Raw genomic sequence first — 18,568 nt, forward strand, 5'->3', positions numbered from 1 at the left:
TCTTTTTTTCCGAAGTGCTCCCTCAATACGGGAAATCCCTTATGCTAATAATGATTCGAGACGATTTAAGTGACGCAGCAGAAGCCTTCAGGGAACGATAACAATACCACGCAACCCAGCCTAGTGGAGTATGGCAGAGGGGCACTATGTCATCAGCTACGAATAAAGAGGGGTAACATCGGTTAAGTATTCAATGTTGTTAATACATTAATATGCCCCTCAACTTGTGCTGTGGTCACACATTGAGCGAAAATAAAAGGATTTTATTTTAATTCTGGACAGGTTCTCTCTTTGTTTGGTTATTTTCTTACCCACAGGTGAAAAGGCTCCGAAATCCGAAACACGGATGATAAGAGAGAAAGGTTAGAAATAATTACTCAAAATTGATCAAATCTCGGAGAACAAAAATATTTTTGCGTGCGAAAGGAAGTATACTTGGTGACATGACAATCCAATGGCATTTTTGATCTTACTTTATAGTCTAAAAGAGTCACGGATTTGTCAAGTATATAACGGAACGAAGTAGCAGCTTCATGGTCAAAACTCTTAAAAGAGATATAAAATAACGTCCTCTTTATTACCAATCTGTTAATTGAAATTTTCAGGAAGATTCTATAGATTTTACATGTAAAATGACTAATCAAACTTTATAACCATACACCATAGTAAAACACAAGAATTACAATGAGTGTAGCATAAAAACTTGGCCTTGAGAAAGAGGAGCTGCATTTGCGTGAGGGTATGATTGCGCATCGGCCCAAGTAGGGAGCACCTGATTGGCACAGTAAGTACCCTTTTCATAAAGGATTGAAATGCTTGCTATTTCACCACCTATAAAATGGAACTTTCCATCAGAAGAAGAGAAATAAGCATGATATTATTTTCTAGAATTACTAAAAACGAAAATCAAAATAGATAACGAGTCCGTAACTAGGGTCTAATACATATAATACCACCCCTCACGAATTATGCGGCGTGGTTATCTCCCAGCATAGGGGAAATGAATATGTCTTATGAACTCGACTCGTTAAGTTTAAGATTTTCAATGTACAATATCTTGTATTTAAGAAACAATTTAAATTCATGGGTGCGCTTTTTGAAAAATTTTACTGAGATCTCTTTAACTTCGTTGGATGTAGATGTTTTAATGCGAAAGATTTAATCAACGGCTATGCTGAGTTCGATCACTTCACTGGACGTATCGGTCGGTTACTCCGCTCACACTTCACGTATCATCTACGAGTAAATCATACAAAAACCAATGCATGATAAACTTCATCTTTCGTTTCAATTTTATTTGTGTGTTATACTCTCGAGTTTCAAATTGTACGATAGTTATACATGAGTCAAAAGCTACGCTAACTTTCAAGGTTTTATTACCATTTCATATTTAGTCACAAGAAAATGTTCTCCATTAATGTTACAAATTGAGCGGGCGTAGCAAAGTTTATTTTTGAGACCAATGAAATAATTTTTTGCGCAAGCTGCCAAATAGTCTAAGGCGATTTAACTTTTCTGTCAAATTAGCACCGCATAGATCTGCGGTTGGAGCGCATGCGGCCATTGCGCGTCGTAACAACGCCATTCACGCGGTCAATAAGATGAGTCCTCAATGTTGATTCTATTCGCGTTAGGAATAAAAGCTGTTTTCATGCAAAGTGTTTCAAATTCCCACTTTCCGCGTGATGCATACTCTAATTATAGCGATCACTATTGCGGCAATTTACGGGCACTACGGTTGAACAGATACTCTGAATATTTCTATCGCAAAACCAATATACATTTGAATTCTCTTTCAGGATGAAAATATTACGTGCTTCTAAATAAGACTTTATTAACCTGAACCAAAAGCATAGAATCGGCAGACTATTTTCCTTTTTAATCAGTGCAAAGTGATAAAATTCATTATTTTTTTCTTGTTTCCTTTCCCAAATATTTATGCTGCTTTTATTAATGAGAATACCTTTGGACCTCATTTGATATATCCTGTATTTGAAATGAAATATCGTACATTTTTGTTGTCTGGAAAACTATACGATTTAATTACCGTTTTATCGTGAATTTTTTTAAATCCTCCGTCACTGAACTCTATCGTGTCGACTCTCTACGTAATGCCGCGTCTCGAAGCATAAAATTTATGTTGCCGTTTGAGTAAGAAAAACGTTTCAGAGATAGAACATTTTCAATTTATGCACTTTTCTTTGGCAAAAAATGCGTATCGTAAACTCTCCCACAGTTCATTGAAAATCACTTGCAGCAAAGTTTACGACTTCCTTCAGCTACGATTTTTCTTCATTCGGGAGCAGTTATTGTTTTTTGCGTATTTTATGCTCTCTTGCTTCGCATTGTTTTAATACTCGCACAATTTCCGAAAGCTGCCAATTTTCATGGTGGCATTGAAATAAATTACGAAGCTCGTCCACCAAATATTAGTTACTGATCCTAAGATTCAAGGGAAATGTTGAATAGGAATGGACTGCCAAAGGGAGTCAAGGTACAGCATGACGTTGTCCCACGGAAATTGGCGTAAAGGGATGGTGAGTCAGTTAAAAAGGAAGCAAACTGGTATCAGATATGAATAAGGAGCTTCAAGTGGTTAAACAAAGGCGTGGAAGAATAAATCGAAAACTCTTTGGGAATGATGCACTTACATGCACACAAAACGCGCAATGCTACTAGATACGAATTATACGACAACAGTGGTTTAAGCTTTACCTGCTGTTTCAAAGAAACTACGCACGATTTACATGCGATTGAAGCATATCGATTAGGTATCGTACATGCAAATCGCATCTTGATCGATAGTGAACTCTTTTAAATGTATGTCTCGTAAATCGTACTCGAAAGTATGTTTCACGCAAAATTTAACCTTCAAAGTGGACACCTACAGTGAAGTAGAGAGTCAAAGTCTACTGCGTTGATGGCCGGTTTAGTCTGAAAGGATCCATAGTGCCAATCGAGATAAAAATGGAGGAGGATATCAAACGTGACCATTTTTTTGCCCCCCTATTATGCAGTTCTTGCCGTCAAGTGACTCGGCTAACGCGAACAAAAGATTCACGAGCCCCGTTATCTTACCCTTTTTGTATGAGATTTCGGAATGATAGAAGTGGTACCTCTAGAAAAGGACTGCCAAACAACTATTTCATCATTAACAATTCTTTGTTCCTTCAAGCTACCAGCGAACTTCCGTCAAACGTAGTATCTTTTACTTCGGTCCCATCCCGTCCTTCATCTTTCCTTCGCTACGTAACATTAATAATCGTGTGGTGGGAAGAGTTATAAAATATATTTGTTGGCTTGAATGGAGAGAACAAGACATGAGTTTCAATTTAATCTTTTTCAGCCTTGTGCATGACCTTCCAATTTGCATACCTACAAACAATATTCACGCGCGCTCCCGCCAACGCGAAGGAATAAGTATAATGTCGTCAAATAGAAACGAGTGTTGGTTTCATAAAATTAAATATTCACGAGGATTCTTGACGTAAATGTCTTTTTGCACGAGTCATTTTTCTGCACAGGTCGTGCTGATGTTGTTTCGCGCAAAACTTCGAGTGAACATATGAAAAAGACTCGTGTAGAATGTATTAATCCGAAGGATTTCCTACGGAGTCTTCCAATATGAGACTGATCAAGGGCTCTCTGCTTATCGCGCAAGAACTCGAGACTAATTTTTTGTTAACAACTGCGCAACACCATCCCTGAGGGACTTTTTGTTTATATTCGTTTAAGGGCGACTGAGGTGTTATTTTCTTGATGACTGAACCAAGGACAGTCAAATATTTTGCACGGTGGGTACACAACGCAGCTAAAATTGACGATCAAGTCCTCTACTTGATCTGTCTCTCTCAATCTACTGAAGTCCTCTCTCAACTTGAAACTTTGATACAAAACTATTCACGAGCATGGATTAACGAAAAAACAAATGACACACTTAATTTCTCTCGAGCACTACGCCCACGCTTGATCAACAGATGTTCTCTGGAAATGTGTTTTGTTTCATTTCACGTCATGCCACATATCTTATTACCGACAGAAATAAACAGACAAAGCGGAATAAACCATTTTCGAATATATTTATTATGGATGCTAAGATTACATCCAATAGCTCAACTTAAGTGCGGTAAGGATGGCTAAAAATACTCTCAATGAGGTATTGAGATACATCTATTAAAAAATCTTCACATCTCGAGCAAAAAAAAATACGTTCATTAAAGTGAGTAATGAGCACTGAAACTTCATTTGTCGTAGCGGTTTTATCGCTTACCCCTTGATCGGTGGTGATTATTCCGACCATTGTTAAAGAGCGAATTATTTCTATGGATTCTCGAATTGCAAGGGCCTTGTATTGCATTCGCACTCCCCGACGTGTGAGCGATTAAATCGTTTCGCGTAAAGGGAGCCTCTGTTCGTCCCGGGACTAATTGGAGCGAGCGAATGATTTTTGCACAATTCTTATCAAGATTGAAGTAGACGAGGAGTGGGAGAGAAGAGGTGGGGAGGGCACAATGGCTCCGAGCGCAACGAGTGGCTCAAAAGCGTCTCCTCACAAGGATGACGGACAGGGATGGGGGTTACCTGGATGCAACCCCGATGGCTATCGGCCACCAGCAAGGACTGTTAAGGAAGAGGGAAGGAGTGGGAGCGAGATAGAGAGAGAGTTGCCGCCCGCCCCGACCTCGCGATGCACCTGCGGCAAGAGAGGGGCCGGGCGACGCGACGTCGCAACATAAAATCCAACCGCAGTTACCGAAGCAGTTGATTAATAAAGGGTACCGCCGGCGCGTGCCTCTCCAACTCCGGCATCAGGTTTCAAAATATTATTTAGACCCCAGATATAGGCGTCGAAAGGGAAAATACGAAAACATTTTTCTCAGTCCCAAATGCGTCATTCGACGGAACGAGACCGCGTCGACTCCTTCGATATCCTCGATATCGGTAATTCAATCCCGGGAAGTTGGTCTGAACCTCCGCGTCCGACGCAAAATAGAGTATAAATAACGGTCGACGGGGCCTGCCTGCTCTTGAGTACGGGGCATTGGAAAGTTACTTAGAAGCGTTAACGTTTCGGATTACCTTGGGGGAGGGGATGAGAAAGCTATTAAGTGCACTAGTACTCATCGCTCCTTGATTTACGTATTTTTTGTGAGAAACCACACGATGGCTCGTGCTCAAACTCTTGCTCGTCAATCCCCAACGTCGTCATATCGCCGCGGTAACATGGCAAGAGCCTAAAGTCAAGCTGGTCATCAAATGGCGATACTAATTACCAAAAATCATACGAATGCATTGCTGTGGAGAAGAAATAAAAAATTCCTTTATTTATCACAAATGAATCTCAAGGCTTTTTGTCTTGGGTGGGGGAAGAGGCATTCTGAGGTTCTTATACATCTCTAGACCTGCGACGAGCTTCATTTCTACCGAAATCTCTAGTACACAGATGAATATTCATCTGGACTACAACAAAATAAGTGTGAATGTGCAAATGGAATACAAATATGAATGTGTAAGTATATGACAATCTCTGCACGGATTTATATCTTAATAGAATAAAAATAGATCCCTCTCCATAGAATCACCAACATTAGGTAAAACTAAGAATTTGAAAGGTAGAACGCCTCAAAACTAATTAAAACATGACAATAAAAATCTCCACGAAAAAGATAAGAGAGTGGAGAGTGTTGTGATCGAAATATTAATGAATTGTCGTGAATTAAAATGTAGCACACTCCTATTTGTAAAGCGAGTTGGAATGAAATAAATAAATACGAACTGGTGCATTGAACCGATTGCATCATCAACACTTTTTTCTCCGGTTAACCAATATAGATCCGTTTCTCAAAGTCACAATTCAACGAAAAGTGTTCTGAAAATCCCCTTTAATGTGAAATTAAAGTTTCAAGTTTCCATACTGATTAATATAGTCACTTAAAAAATTCTGCCCTCTATGTTACTACAGGCAGATACCGTACGTGGAAGTTAGAAGGACTAATAGAGTAACTTGTAGCTATGAGAAATGGACTATAGGCTGCGGGTGATAGAGGCAGGGTTTTAGGAATGGATCAACGATAAGAGTCCACCTTTGCAGAGTTTTTCAAAATAGATTGGCTCCAGCGTTTTTATATGAAAATGGAAGTAAGACTTCGTAAAAAGGTCGGTAAAAGACAAATGTCCCGTATCATCATAAGGAAAATATGGACTTAGTTATTTGTGATGCAATGAATCAAGGTTCAAGGTATGGAAAAATATAGAATTTGTCTCATTTGATAAATTAATTACCATTGCATATAAAAACCTATATGTTGTTACCTTAAACAGTAAAATAACAGGGCCAGAAATTGTATTCGTTATAAAGGACGACCTAATATCAAAAAACAGTTCAAAATGACCATCATTGGCTAAAAGGATAACTTAGCTGGAAGTTCTTTAAGTAGAATTGCATATTTTATTGCCTTCTAACATTATCCCATTACAATATGCTACAAACATTTCAATCATTTATTCATAAATGCAAAGTTGCTTCTCGCAATAAAAATTGTCCTTCCCTATGAACTATTAGAAGAACCCAACGCCATTGTTCACTAAAGATTTTCCATTAGTCCTATGAAAATAAGTTATAATAATAACTTCATTTGGCTCATCCAGCAAAAACCAATTCAACAGTGGGTTTTTAATGCATATATATTGATATTTATGCAAATAGTTGGAGGAATTACTATTATTTATAGAATATATGGGCATAAATTAAAAGATGACCACATTTTAAAACACTTTCTCGAGTGAATAATCATGAAACTTCCCCACTGCGGGTAAGACGACGCGCGTGCCCTTGGCGGTGAGATAACTTGTGGTCGCCATAGAAGCCGGCAGTTATTCTGTTTATGCGAATGTCTCCTGCGCGCATGGATATCGTCAAGCGGGATTTTCCACCCCGAGATTCCTCAGGTAATCTTCTCAGTAGCTAAGAATCTTTTCATCATTTTTACTCGCCCATCCTGGAAAAACCCCCAGGGTCACATTTGCACGATAGATGCAGACGCATCTCCCCCGCCGATAAAACGTTTTCACCCAGCCGCTTAACACCACTGACGCCATCCCATCGTGTTTATGTCGCACAAGGTTTTCGGAAGTCATTGAAGAGGTGCATCGACTTAAAGATAAGAAGTAAGAGTTCTAATCGTAACTTGAATGAGTAACCAGTGATCCGCCAGGCGTGTCTATGAAACCCAAAATACACTGGTTTCTCATCATTACAAGGCCAAAGGTTCGTCAATCTGCCGCAGGAATTAGAAAAGATTATTATTTCGTAATAAAATCTATTAATAATGAGCAGTAACTAAAATCTAGCTATACGATAAACAATTGATTCACTTTTCATCCCAAAAACTGTAACAAAAAACAGGAAAACATGTTGTTTTCTTACAAGAAAGCACACATCACCTTGATCGTGGTTTAAATTAGATCGGCACTCTTATATCAATTAACCTTTTTTGGGCTTCAAATCATATGCGAGCGCAAATATTGTGCAATTATGCCTAATTGCAACATCTTTCTTTATTTTGCAAAATAAACCTTGGCTCTTGGCCAAACATTGGCCAAAGCACCATTAAACGTTACAAAAGTTTCGGACATGCACAGTGCGCAAATCAATCATTATGCTTAAAAAGAATCTGAACACTCAAATAAGAGAGACATTCGGGTCCAAATTGGTTTTCTCAGTCATCTTAAGTCAAGTACTTATGAATTTAAAAACTTGTTTAAACAGAGATTGAGATCGAATTTCCCATTTGATTTATTCTTCCTCGGATATTTGCACATTTTAATTATGGTAAGAGCAAAACGTAATTGCAAAAGATGACATTAGCACAGATACTGCAATATATCTTTTTAATTTTTCCTCACGATAATAACTAGAAAAAAATGAATTGAGTAGCTTCAGACGTGATGTGGTGGAATTCGAACGTAATAAATAACTGATCGTAGCACTTTTCCACTTGATAATGATTGTCAAGTGGAAAAGTCCTACGATCAGTTATTTATTAGGAAAAAATGGTAGGAGTTCGGGTACGGATTATTTCACAACATGGTGATCCATGAGGATAAACTCGTTATTTGCATTTATTTTTTCTGATGACTTAGGCTGAGTGGTTATCACTATTACCTATATTTTCGTCAGACTAGACAAGGGTGTGGTAGCCTATTTAGGCCCGTGACCAGTAACTGAAAAAGGTTCGATTTCCGGCAAGGTTCGACCTCGAGAATCCCCATGTTAACCCTGCGATGCATGCTATTTCGAGAATTAAATCTTCCTGGGAAACCAAAAGCAACACTGGGAAAGGAACGGGACCCTCTACTCTGCTAATGTGTGAACTACACACGTAGCTGGACTTACGAGGTGAGTTCTAACCTCACTCATTAATTATTAACGCATTAACCTCACTCATTGTTGAAAGATTTGGGGTGGAATTCCCTTGAAAAAGATTAATTTTTAGATTAAATCTAGGTAAACACCACAGCCACCCTCAACAAATACCTCCACAGTCTACACCATGCACTCCACAAACGCGGTTACCCAGAAAAACTCCTACAGAATAAAATCCACCACTCCCACCGACCTCACACACCACAGAAAAACAACCCCATATCTGACGCAGGACTCAATCTTTGCACCACCTATTTTCCCGGATCCCACAGACTGAAAACCTTTCCCGAAGAACTCTTTCCTATTTTACACGACAATGACGCTAACTCATCCTTACTCCCCACAAAGCCCCTCTCTCGCATACAGACGACCCAACAATCTCAAAAACCTTCTGAGATCCACCAAACCTTTAGCACTCCCTCCTGACAAATTTCCTCATATTTCCCCTACTTGCAACCGCCCCCGATGCAAAAAATGTCTGCTTATCAGATCTGCTCCCCTCTTCCCACATCCCCTCATTGCCTCCTCACCTCTTTCCCACGCTAATTGCCTCTCGAAAAACATTATCTATCTTTTGTCACGCAAACAATGCACTCCAGTTTATATAGGCAAATGCATTACCCCCTTATCCATTCGAATGAATAATCACCGCCACTCCTGTAATTCTGCCTCACTCTCTTCTCTTCCTATCCCTTCACACGCAAATTCCCACAACCTTTCCTTCGACCAGTGTTTCTCCATAACCATCCTAGAATCCCTACCCGATTCAACCACCAATATAGAGGTGGGAACTCGCGAATCTTCACATTGCACCCTTCGCACAAGAATCTAATTTATAAAGTGGTCAAGAGAAGAAAGATGCTCGTTCCATTGAAAGTCGTTATGAACGAACAGAAAGCGCTACGTTGGAAATCCCGAGCTGGGGATCGCTGGAAGGGAGAAGGTTGCATGCGCACGACTTATCCTTCTGAACAAAAACAAACAGAGACACACGAAAACCGAGTTGATTCTGACACGGGGGAAATAATTTTAACCTCGCATTACACTAACGGGTAAAACCACGACGCAAAACTCGAGAAAATTTGATTTCACGGCAGAGCGAATGTGAGTTAACCCTCGCACACTTCGTAATCGCAACAGTGAAGGATAATACGTAAGTACCACTAATCCACCTAACCGAAAGTAAAAGGTTTTCAATTGATAAAATCTTCAATCAACCTAATGGTCCATGACTCTACACCCACTGTCATACACTGTCGCCGCGGATTTAACACATTACGTTATGTAGAAAGCACAGGATGCACGGAGATGAGCACCGTTCTGGGATCGCTTTTGATAATTTCCGGACGACGAAAGGGTCACCGTGTGCGAGAGCACGTCAAGAATAATCTCGAGAGACTCCACACGACGCGAAATCCGAATGAATGATGAAAAAATTTGATTCAGGCATGTAAATCACTCATGACGAAAAAATCACTGATGGACGGCTCTGTTAACTTTGTATCCTTCATCACAGCTCACTCAAGGTCGCATGTGATTTAAATCACGTCTTGATTGTAAATATTTCCCCGTGTCTCCCAAGACAAGACGCATATAGGGAATTTACTGTTTTGCAAGTCATCTAAATAGTCTTTTTTCGCTGTTTTAAAATGAATATACTTTAATATTTATTCATGGAATTCATTGCCAAATTAAATAATGCCGGATAATATTAATGAACTATAATTCTGAATGCCTGCGACTAAGCATACTGAAGACTTGACTCTCTGTAAAAAAAATCTAATTTGATTGTTAAATTATAACTTAGTGTACAATACTCTTAGTTGGTAGGTCTTTTCAGGTGTAAAGAAATCTGATAATATCGTTATCCCTTTTTTCAAAATGTTATTTGGTAGGTAACAATATTTTTTACCATATTTATCAGCCCTAAGATTGGTTTTATCATTAAAAAATACCTCTATGCCCCTCACCACGAGTCCAAATCACTGCTACTAAATATTTCTTGTCTCCATCAAAAATCTCCATCTGCCTTGTAGATTAGTACTGCTAATAGATATGCGATATATACTAATATAGAGATTAAGCTAATAATTACTATGCATTATGAGTTGTGGCAGTGAGTATTTCCTCGAGGAATCATTTATTGTGGTAAGAACGAGGGGCCCGTGTATATAACCGAAACCATGAAATCATAATTCAAAATAAAATGACTCTTTTTACTCGCAAGGCACCATTACCTTCTTGTATTTTCCGCACTTTGATCATCAAGAATCCGACGAAAGGTCATGGGGTTCAACCAGCACGCGCTGACAAATAATTGCTCACTTAGGGAACGGATGAGAATAACTTATTTTTTTAGCATAGTGAGGATTTAAGAGTGGTGTCGCCACAGTTACAATCTTTGCGGTTTTCCTTCTGTAACTCTCTCTCCACCACCAGAGGATTTCATTACTTCTATTTACCAAAAATTATTTAAGCTCAACGACTGTTGAGTGACCCGGGGCCAGTTTTTTAGTTCCGATTTCAGCCTAAAATAACGTTTGATTCAGTGAACTAACCACCAATTCTATTCTAATTAACGACTCACGCTTTAGTGCCAAGGACCGTTACTGTTTCACCCAATGATAATGAATTATGCCTTATTTCAGTCATAGGTATGTGAACACCCCATTTCTTTTCATACCTGGCACATTCGTGACCGAATTGCGCGTTACGTAACACATACATTTATCAAGTCAACCAGTGCCACTACAATTTTTTGAAAATATGCAGGTATTTAGAAGTAATGTAAGAAGTGGTTTTGTCTAGAAATTTAAGTGACGCTCAATGGAAATTTTCTCAGTTCTACAAACATTTTGTCTATCATTAGGAACATTGCGACATTGTTCGAATAAGTGGAATACGCGCTCTTAAGTCTCGAAAAGAGAAGCCCAGAGTCAGATTTAAGAATGATATGATTTAAATACGACTGAATATTTGTATATCGCGTTAATACTTGTAGTTAAAATTGCAGAGAAGAACAGAGACGGCTTTAAAATCATGTTATATAACCATAGTAATATTAGCATGTGGACTTAAAGACATAGTTGATAAAACCGGAACACCTAAACTGCCGTTCTTGTATTTTTGCGTTCATACACGATACAAACTCCCATCATTGCCTTACACCTAGAAAATTGGGTCATTACTTCATCAAGTGCATTGTTTTGATTAATCCAGGAGCAATTTTTGTGGAGTTAATTAACTACAGAAAGGTAATCCAGATTTCCTAATCACCAATCAAATACCCACGGCGTTACCGCACCCATTTGTAACATCACCCTTGGTCAACTTTAATGATTGCCAAGAGTTTTCCTTAGGAACAAGAAAGAAATAAGTGCTGCGATGCACTTACGGAGAAATCTCGATAAAAAATAATATACGGTTCATGACACATGTCAAATGCCTTCACTTCCTAATCGATATTGATGTGCACTTGGTTTTCATTGCCTCACAAATAATTTCACAGCGTTGATAAAAAAAATTCTTCTGAGAAAAGTATTAAAGGCTCACTGTGTGTGCTACCTGAGCTTTTACTGTGTCTCCGCTTAATCTTCTACTCATATTTATGCGAAATTAAGAGCGATTAATTGTAGCAAAAAAAATATTGATGACCTATGAACTGCATCGCAGTAAAAACATTTGTAACGTAAGTTGAAAAAAATAGGTGACAGAAATGTTTCCCTTGGCTAAGACCCAAATCATCCGGTGGAAGAAAAAAATAGGCGATATGATGACAGGCATAAATGTGGGAGAAAACAAAATATTTCGCCAGACTAATGACAGCTAATCACACGCTCAGTGAGGTACGACGTGAAAAAACATTTCCAGTCATCTATTCCTGAAAATCGTAACTATTAATTTATAAAATTCAACCCTTACTGTCTTATAAGTGGATACCTGCATAATTTACACAAATATGGTTTGTAAGAGAGGGTGAAAATTTGAATTGATGAGACATTTGAAAGGAGTTAGTAAAAATTTCCAATTAAACAAAAAAAAACATTTCGGGGTTAATACAGAGCTACCATATTTCCCATGCACAGAAGCCCAAATTTCTCAAAGTTATTTCCCAAAATCATGGAATAACCTTCAACGGAATTTGACGTCAAGCAAGTTAAATGTTTTCGATCAAATGAGGATAAGTACATTTTCTAGGTTTATTTATGCACACGTGGGAGATATAAACGTCTATTTTTAGAAATGTATGGATTGGTGTAAGTAAATTTTAAAATATTGACTGTCTCTATTGTCTTATACTTTGTTCTCTAAAGAGTATCGTGAGTTCATGATAATTATCATTCTGACATCCTAGTTTTTTCTATAGAGATATATTTAACAATGCTCCTGAAAGCTAACGCAGATTTCTCAGAACTTATTAAACAATTGTAAAAAATTAGAAATATATTATTTCTATTTACTAATGATTTTTAATGCTTTTCTTAGCACTAAAAATTTAAAAACTCAATTTAAGAGGAAGGACTTTTTGTCTGATTGTATATCACTCAATTCTTTTCTATTATTCCTTATTTTTTCAGTGTTGATTTTTTCTAGTTATTTATGTATTTGTATTATTTATATAATCATTTAGTGATATAAATCATATATTTAGATAATAATATATTTAATTTATTATATTAATTGTGTTTTAAATTATAAAAGAAATTACACGTTATAGTAAGCAGTTGAAGTAATCTAGTGGGGTGCCTGAATACGTTTCCAGGTTATTCACATTCCTCTTTGTGTTATTTTTTCCTACAGTTGACTCAGCCTCACGGATATACCTGTAAATTAACTAATCCCTATGTTTCTGCCAAAAAATATGTGTACATATTAGTTTAATATTTTTGGGCGAACTTGGTTCATTACACATATATTTTAAGACGTTTGACGGTTTTATATGATACTGCATACACTAAATTTATATTTATATACAGCTCTTTAATATAATAGCTATTAATTTTGCACTCCACAAATATGATGCCAATAATCTACATCATGATCTTAACACAAGTTTTACGCTGTGTTAGGTAGAAGAAGGAACTATTTCAGCCTCAACATAGGCCCTTTGTTGGTATACATATACTAAACCCCTAACCGTACTTATATTTCCCAGTATATCCTCTATTCGCTTATTCTGACTTCTTCGGATTTCCCTCTACGATTAGCACTTCTCTAAACCGTTCATAATATTACCAAAACTTGTTTTCCCTCAAATATGCTGACCTTGTTTTCTCCATCCTCACCAATACCACATCCCATGAGACTCTTATAAAAGTTCAAACTTTTTTTGAAGAGAAAGTAAAAAATATTAAAGGGATACTGTGAAAAGGGATTACGGTTACGGAAAAGGTTACGATGAGAGCAAGATGGACAAAGAGAAGAAGGTGGTGCAGGGAACTTGTGTCTACCGCATACAGTTTTTCTACTTCCGAAAATTCGATGGAATAATATTGCAATGGAATCGGAAGAAGAGTATATAGTGTAGTCCAATGGAATGAGGATTCTAAATTAATACCTAACGCGGAAACGAGAAGGCCCATTTGAACGACACCTAACAACCTTCAAAATTAAAAATTAACGATGATGGTGGGGGTTGCCACCAGGAATTGCCTTCCGTCGTAAACTGTCCGGGTTTGACTGAGACGCGGGTTGGAAGTGGAATAGTAAGGACGAATGAATGGAAGACTGGACATTTCGCTACGTCACCCTATCCCCGCCTGTTACGTCGTGCTCCTCGAACCCATCGCGGGAAGAAGGGTTAGGATTCACCGTTGTGCTCACACAGGCTTACTCTCACCCGGCCGGAGCTTGCCCCCCCCCCTCCTCAGTTTGCTCGGGAGGAAAGGAAGGAAGAAGCCTCCCTCCACTTAGGACGACCGAGTGCACACCGCTCGGTGCTCCATTTCAGCGGAATGCGCTCCGCGATTGTTATTTGTCTCCCCCCCCTTTCCACCCCAACTCCACCCCCACGTCAACCAAGTCGGGCGATTCGCCTCCCGTCATTTATCCGGCGTCTAATTCTATTCGGGAGACTGATGGGTGTGCTTGTAGGTCATGAAAGCCTTCCGGGTTGGTTGGGGATATGGTCGAGGTGTGGGGGGTGTTAATGGTTAATGAATAACATGCGATGCGTTTCCATCTGCTAGATTGAAACCTCTCCTCTAAACTCTCAAGCCATTGCAATTATACAACCGATCAACGGTGAACGTACCGCTTAGGTATTTTTCGTGACCCATTCACCGGGATGATAGGGCAACATTTGGATGACGACTCAGAAGATAAAAACCTATTCAGCGACAGTTTAATCGGTCCCACTTCCTTCTGATTCCTTTGGTGGTTGTATTCCTTCGGCGTGTGTGTGTACGGGTCGCGATAATCCAGAGGTAGAGCGTTGGACTACTGACCGGAGGGCCCAGGTTCGATTCCCAGGTAAGCCACTCTGGGCACCTGCAGCTCCACCCAAGCTATGAGATTTTTCGGGGACCAGATCTTCCTGGGAAACCATAACTGGCCCAGGAAATGGAATTGGCCCCCCTACCCTGATGTGTGAATTTCACCTCCGTCGGGCTTAGTACTGGGTGAACTCTACGATCAAATACCAAACCGACCTTCATGCATGCAGGAAGAGAGATTGGTAGAATTAACATCCCTCTGCAACACAATTTACAGTTGTGGGTAGTTTTCGCTGGGTTTCTGGAAAACGGAGATGATATTACCGAAGAGGAAATGAACAAGAAAGTGTGAGGAGATTCGTATACGATGAGTGTCATAACTTATGCAGCGAAGGTATTGTTAAATACTGAATAGAATACTGAACATAATCATGGAGGAGAACACAGCGGAGGAACAGTATGGCTTCAGCAGAGGAATGGGCATAAAAAGTGCAATGGGAGTACCATCGGAGAGCGATGTATGGAGAAGGGGATTGTTTTGTGTGTATTTCATTGATTTGACGAAGGCTTTTGACTTTGTGCAATGGGAAAAACTCACGAATATCCTAAAAGAAAAAGGTGTGAGCTGAGGAGACAGAAGACTGATTGGACCTTTGTACTTAAACCAAGAGGTGCACATGAGAGTTGGTGAAAAGAGGACGAGTTAGTTCTACATTATGGGCAGAATGAGGCAGAGGTTGGGATGTTGCAACATGGTAATGGTATAAAGGAGGAGTATGATTTGATGATAAGGAGCAAGGCAAAAGTGATAGATGCTGGTGGAGATAAAGAAGTAAATATTGACATGGAAGGATAATTGTTGGAACAAGTGGAGAGGTACAACTATCTTGACACGAAGGTAAAAAAATACTGGTGAGTGAAAAGGAAATTAAAGTAAGGATAGCGATGGCCCAGGAAGCGTTTAGCAGAAAAAAGTGTTACGTAGCAGTATAAATATTGGACTCTGAAAGAGACTAGTTAACCGTTATGTATGGAGTGTTATGTTATATGGCTGTGGAACATGGACTGTATCAAAAAGAAAATGATAAAGGCTGGAGACTTTTGACGTGTGGACATAGGAAAGAATTCTGAGGATAAAATGGACAGACCGGGTTAGGAATGAAAACGTGTGGAAGAGAGAGGGAGAAGAGAACTGATTACTGAAAACATTCAAAAATGGGAGAAGAAATTGGCTTGAACATGTGCTAAGAAGGGACTGTCTCTTGAAAAGGGTGCTAGAAGGAACGGTGGCATGGCCAAACAAAAGAAGGAGGGTCACAATGATGGATGATGTGGAAGAGGGTAATGTGTAGGAGGAAATGAAGAGGATAGGAAAATATGGTGGGGAAAAGGCCTCCATGGTCCTACTGATAACGGTAGATAACCTACAATAATGAGTATTTTGTTGAAATTCAACCATTTTTTTACAATTCTAACTTTCCCGTTAGCGTTTTTTGAAACAATTTTTTCCAACGTACCGAGATCAATGCTGGCACAACACATGTTACAAACAATTACGCGTTGAGAGACCGTGGGCGAAAAATACCACACATCTGATGCGTTCAATGGAACGGCGATTAAATGTCACCTAAAGGGCAAAGATAACTAAAACTGATACATCAAGTATCAAACACTTCCCCGAAATCGTGAGAAACACGTCAAAATGCAGTGCGGTAAAACACAGAAAAACGTCCCCTCAAAGTTGCGCGTCCCCTCTTATCAGTAAATGTAAATAGCTTTCCAAAATTTTGTAACGGCAGGTGTTAATAGTTGCGGTAAATCCAGAATTGTTTGATGGTATGACTTAAAAAGAGTTAGCAATGTTAACATATTACAAAAATAGAACTTTAACGTAATTTAACTCAACATTTCCTCGCGGGAGAGTTTCCCACGTCACCACCAAGTCGAGTTAGGTAAGGAAAACAAATTATACCGCCGGTTCCATATGGAAGAAAATACTTCAAATATAGATTGCGAAAATGTGATAGGGAAATAGTTCATGCACAAAACAGCATATTATTATCGTACTATTGTACGACGATCACTATTAAGCTATTTTGTTTTCGTGGGATTTGCGAGCAAGAAATAATCACTTAAGTTAACATTCGGCCACCAAACCCAGTTTCGCGCGTTACTAAATGAGGAAGTGTGAACCCTTATTGGCTGTTCAACTTTTACTCTCCGGAAGAGGTGTCTTCCTGTTTATTTTGCGTATTTAACCTATGTCACCACAAAGCAATGTGTGGGAATATTTGCCATTACGAAATGTAGTTTTCGTGAAGGTCTGCCGAAATATGCACGGTGACCATATCAATTACCGTGTTAAATATTGAATCTGGGAACATCAACAGGTAATATTATTTTTATTTTTCTGACGTAAAGTCACATTAAATGCTCGATATATTATTCCATGACGAAATTACGAGAAATGCATGCTTTTATCAAACGGTTTGAATTGGATGCGTCTTGTATTGATCAATTGGTCTCGACATTATGTTTTTTAGTTCCTTAACTTTTGCAGTATATTTTTCCAAATTAACTCCTATCCAGTTGAAAATAGAGCTTTTTGTCGTCTCCTACCCAGAACATCAAACTAGCTGGCAGGCGATCCAATTGAGTAACTACGCATGGATGTTTTCTTGTGACTGAACCGAAAGAAGATTAAAAGTAATTCCAAAGAAACTGCGGGAGATGCCGCAACAGTAACTTAAAAGCCCCAAAATTTCAGAGTTTAAGAGGACGCCTCGGTAGCTTAAGTGGCTAAAGCACTCGACCGGATATTGAGGGATCTGGGTTCGAGTCCCAGTCAAGGCGAATGATTTTTACGCTCTGAAATTGTTGCATTGAGATTAAAAGTAATGCCAATGTGAGCGTATCAAACAATTAGCAAATAAGTTCAAAGAAGTCAAAGAAAAAATAACCTAATGCAAAACTATGAAAGAATAAAGGGGCACGTTGGTCTGATGAATACATTACCAATGGGAAGTTTCAAAAACGAAAAGAACTACATTGGTAGCCCCCAAACGCGTTCAGTTCTATAATGTACTCTATGTATCAGGGATAAAGAGAATTTTAAAATAGCATACATTTTTAAAGATGACATTTTCTAATTAAGTCAAAATTGATAGATGCTGTAATATGGGGTTGTAAAAATTGTCTTATTGACCTGTCTTAGTGTCTTATTGACCTTTACTAAAGTCAAACAGCAAGTAATTAATTCTTTTCTAACGACATTGGATATGCCATCACTTAATTTCAAATATGAGGTAAGAGTTTCATGTCAGAAATGGATTAGTTTTGACATGTGATAGAGATATGTTCATTTATTGCACAAGAAAGCAACATTAAATGTCTGCAATTAATGCTGTCATCTAAAGACAATCTAGTAATCTTTTGATTTTTAATACGTAAAAAGGAAAGGGAAAGCAAAGAAACGAAGTAATTTTTTTATAGTTTGACACGACTTCGGTCACCAGAATAAAACCTGACTAACTAATTTATTACCATCTCGTGACAGTAAAGCATCATTAGTTTCTCTAACGCAACACTTTAAGAGCTAAGATTACAAAGACTAAACGAAAAGAGGTACGTCCTTTTAGGTCGGCGGATTCCGAGGTTTCCGGTTGACCCGCTAGTCAAAGACTCGAATGCCACCTCGGTCACAGATATT

At 38.7% G+C, this 18,568-nt stretch overlaps 1 protein-coding gene across 1 annotated transcript in view; it reads right to left on the reverse strand.

Annotated features, from left to right (window-relative positions):
• LOC139688032 (scavenger receptor class B member 1-like) overlaps positions 1–18,568 on the reverse strand; it is a 208,836-nt gene that overhangs the window by 164,450 nt on the left and 25,818 nt on the right. The window lies entirely within an intron of this gene.

Source organism: Hetaerina americana, unplaced genomic scaffold (assembly GCF_022747635.1).
Source record: "Hetaerina americana unplaced genomic scaffold, ioHetAmer1.1.p SCAF_2, whole genome shotgun sequence".
Classification (NCBI taxonomy): Eukaryota; Metazoa; Arthropoda; class Insecta; order Odonata; family Calopterygidae; genus Hetaerina; species Hetaerina americana.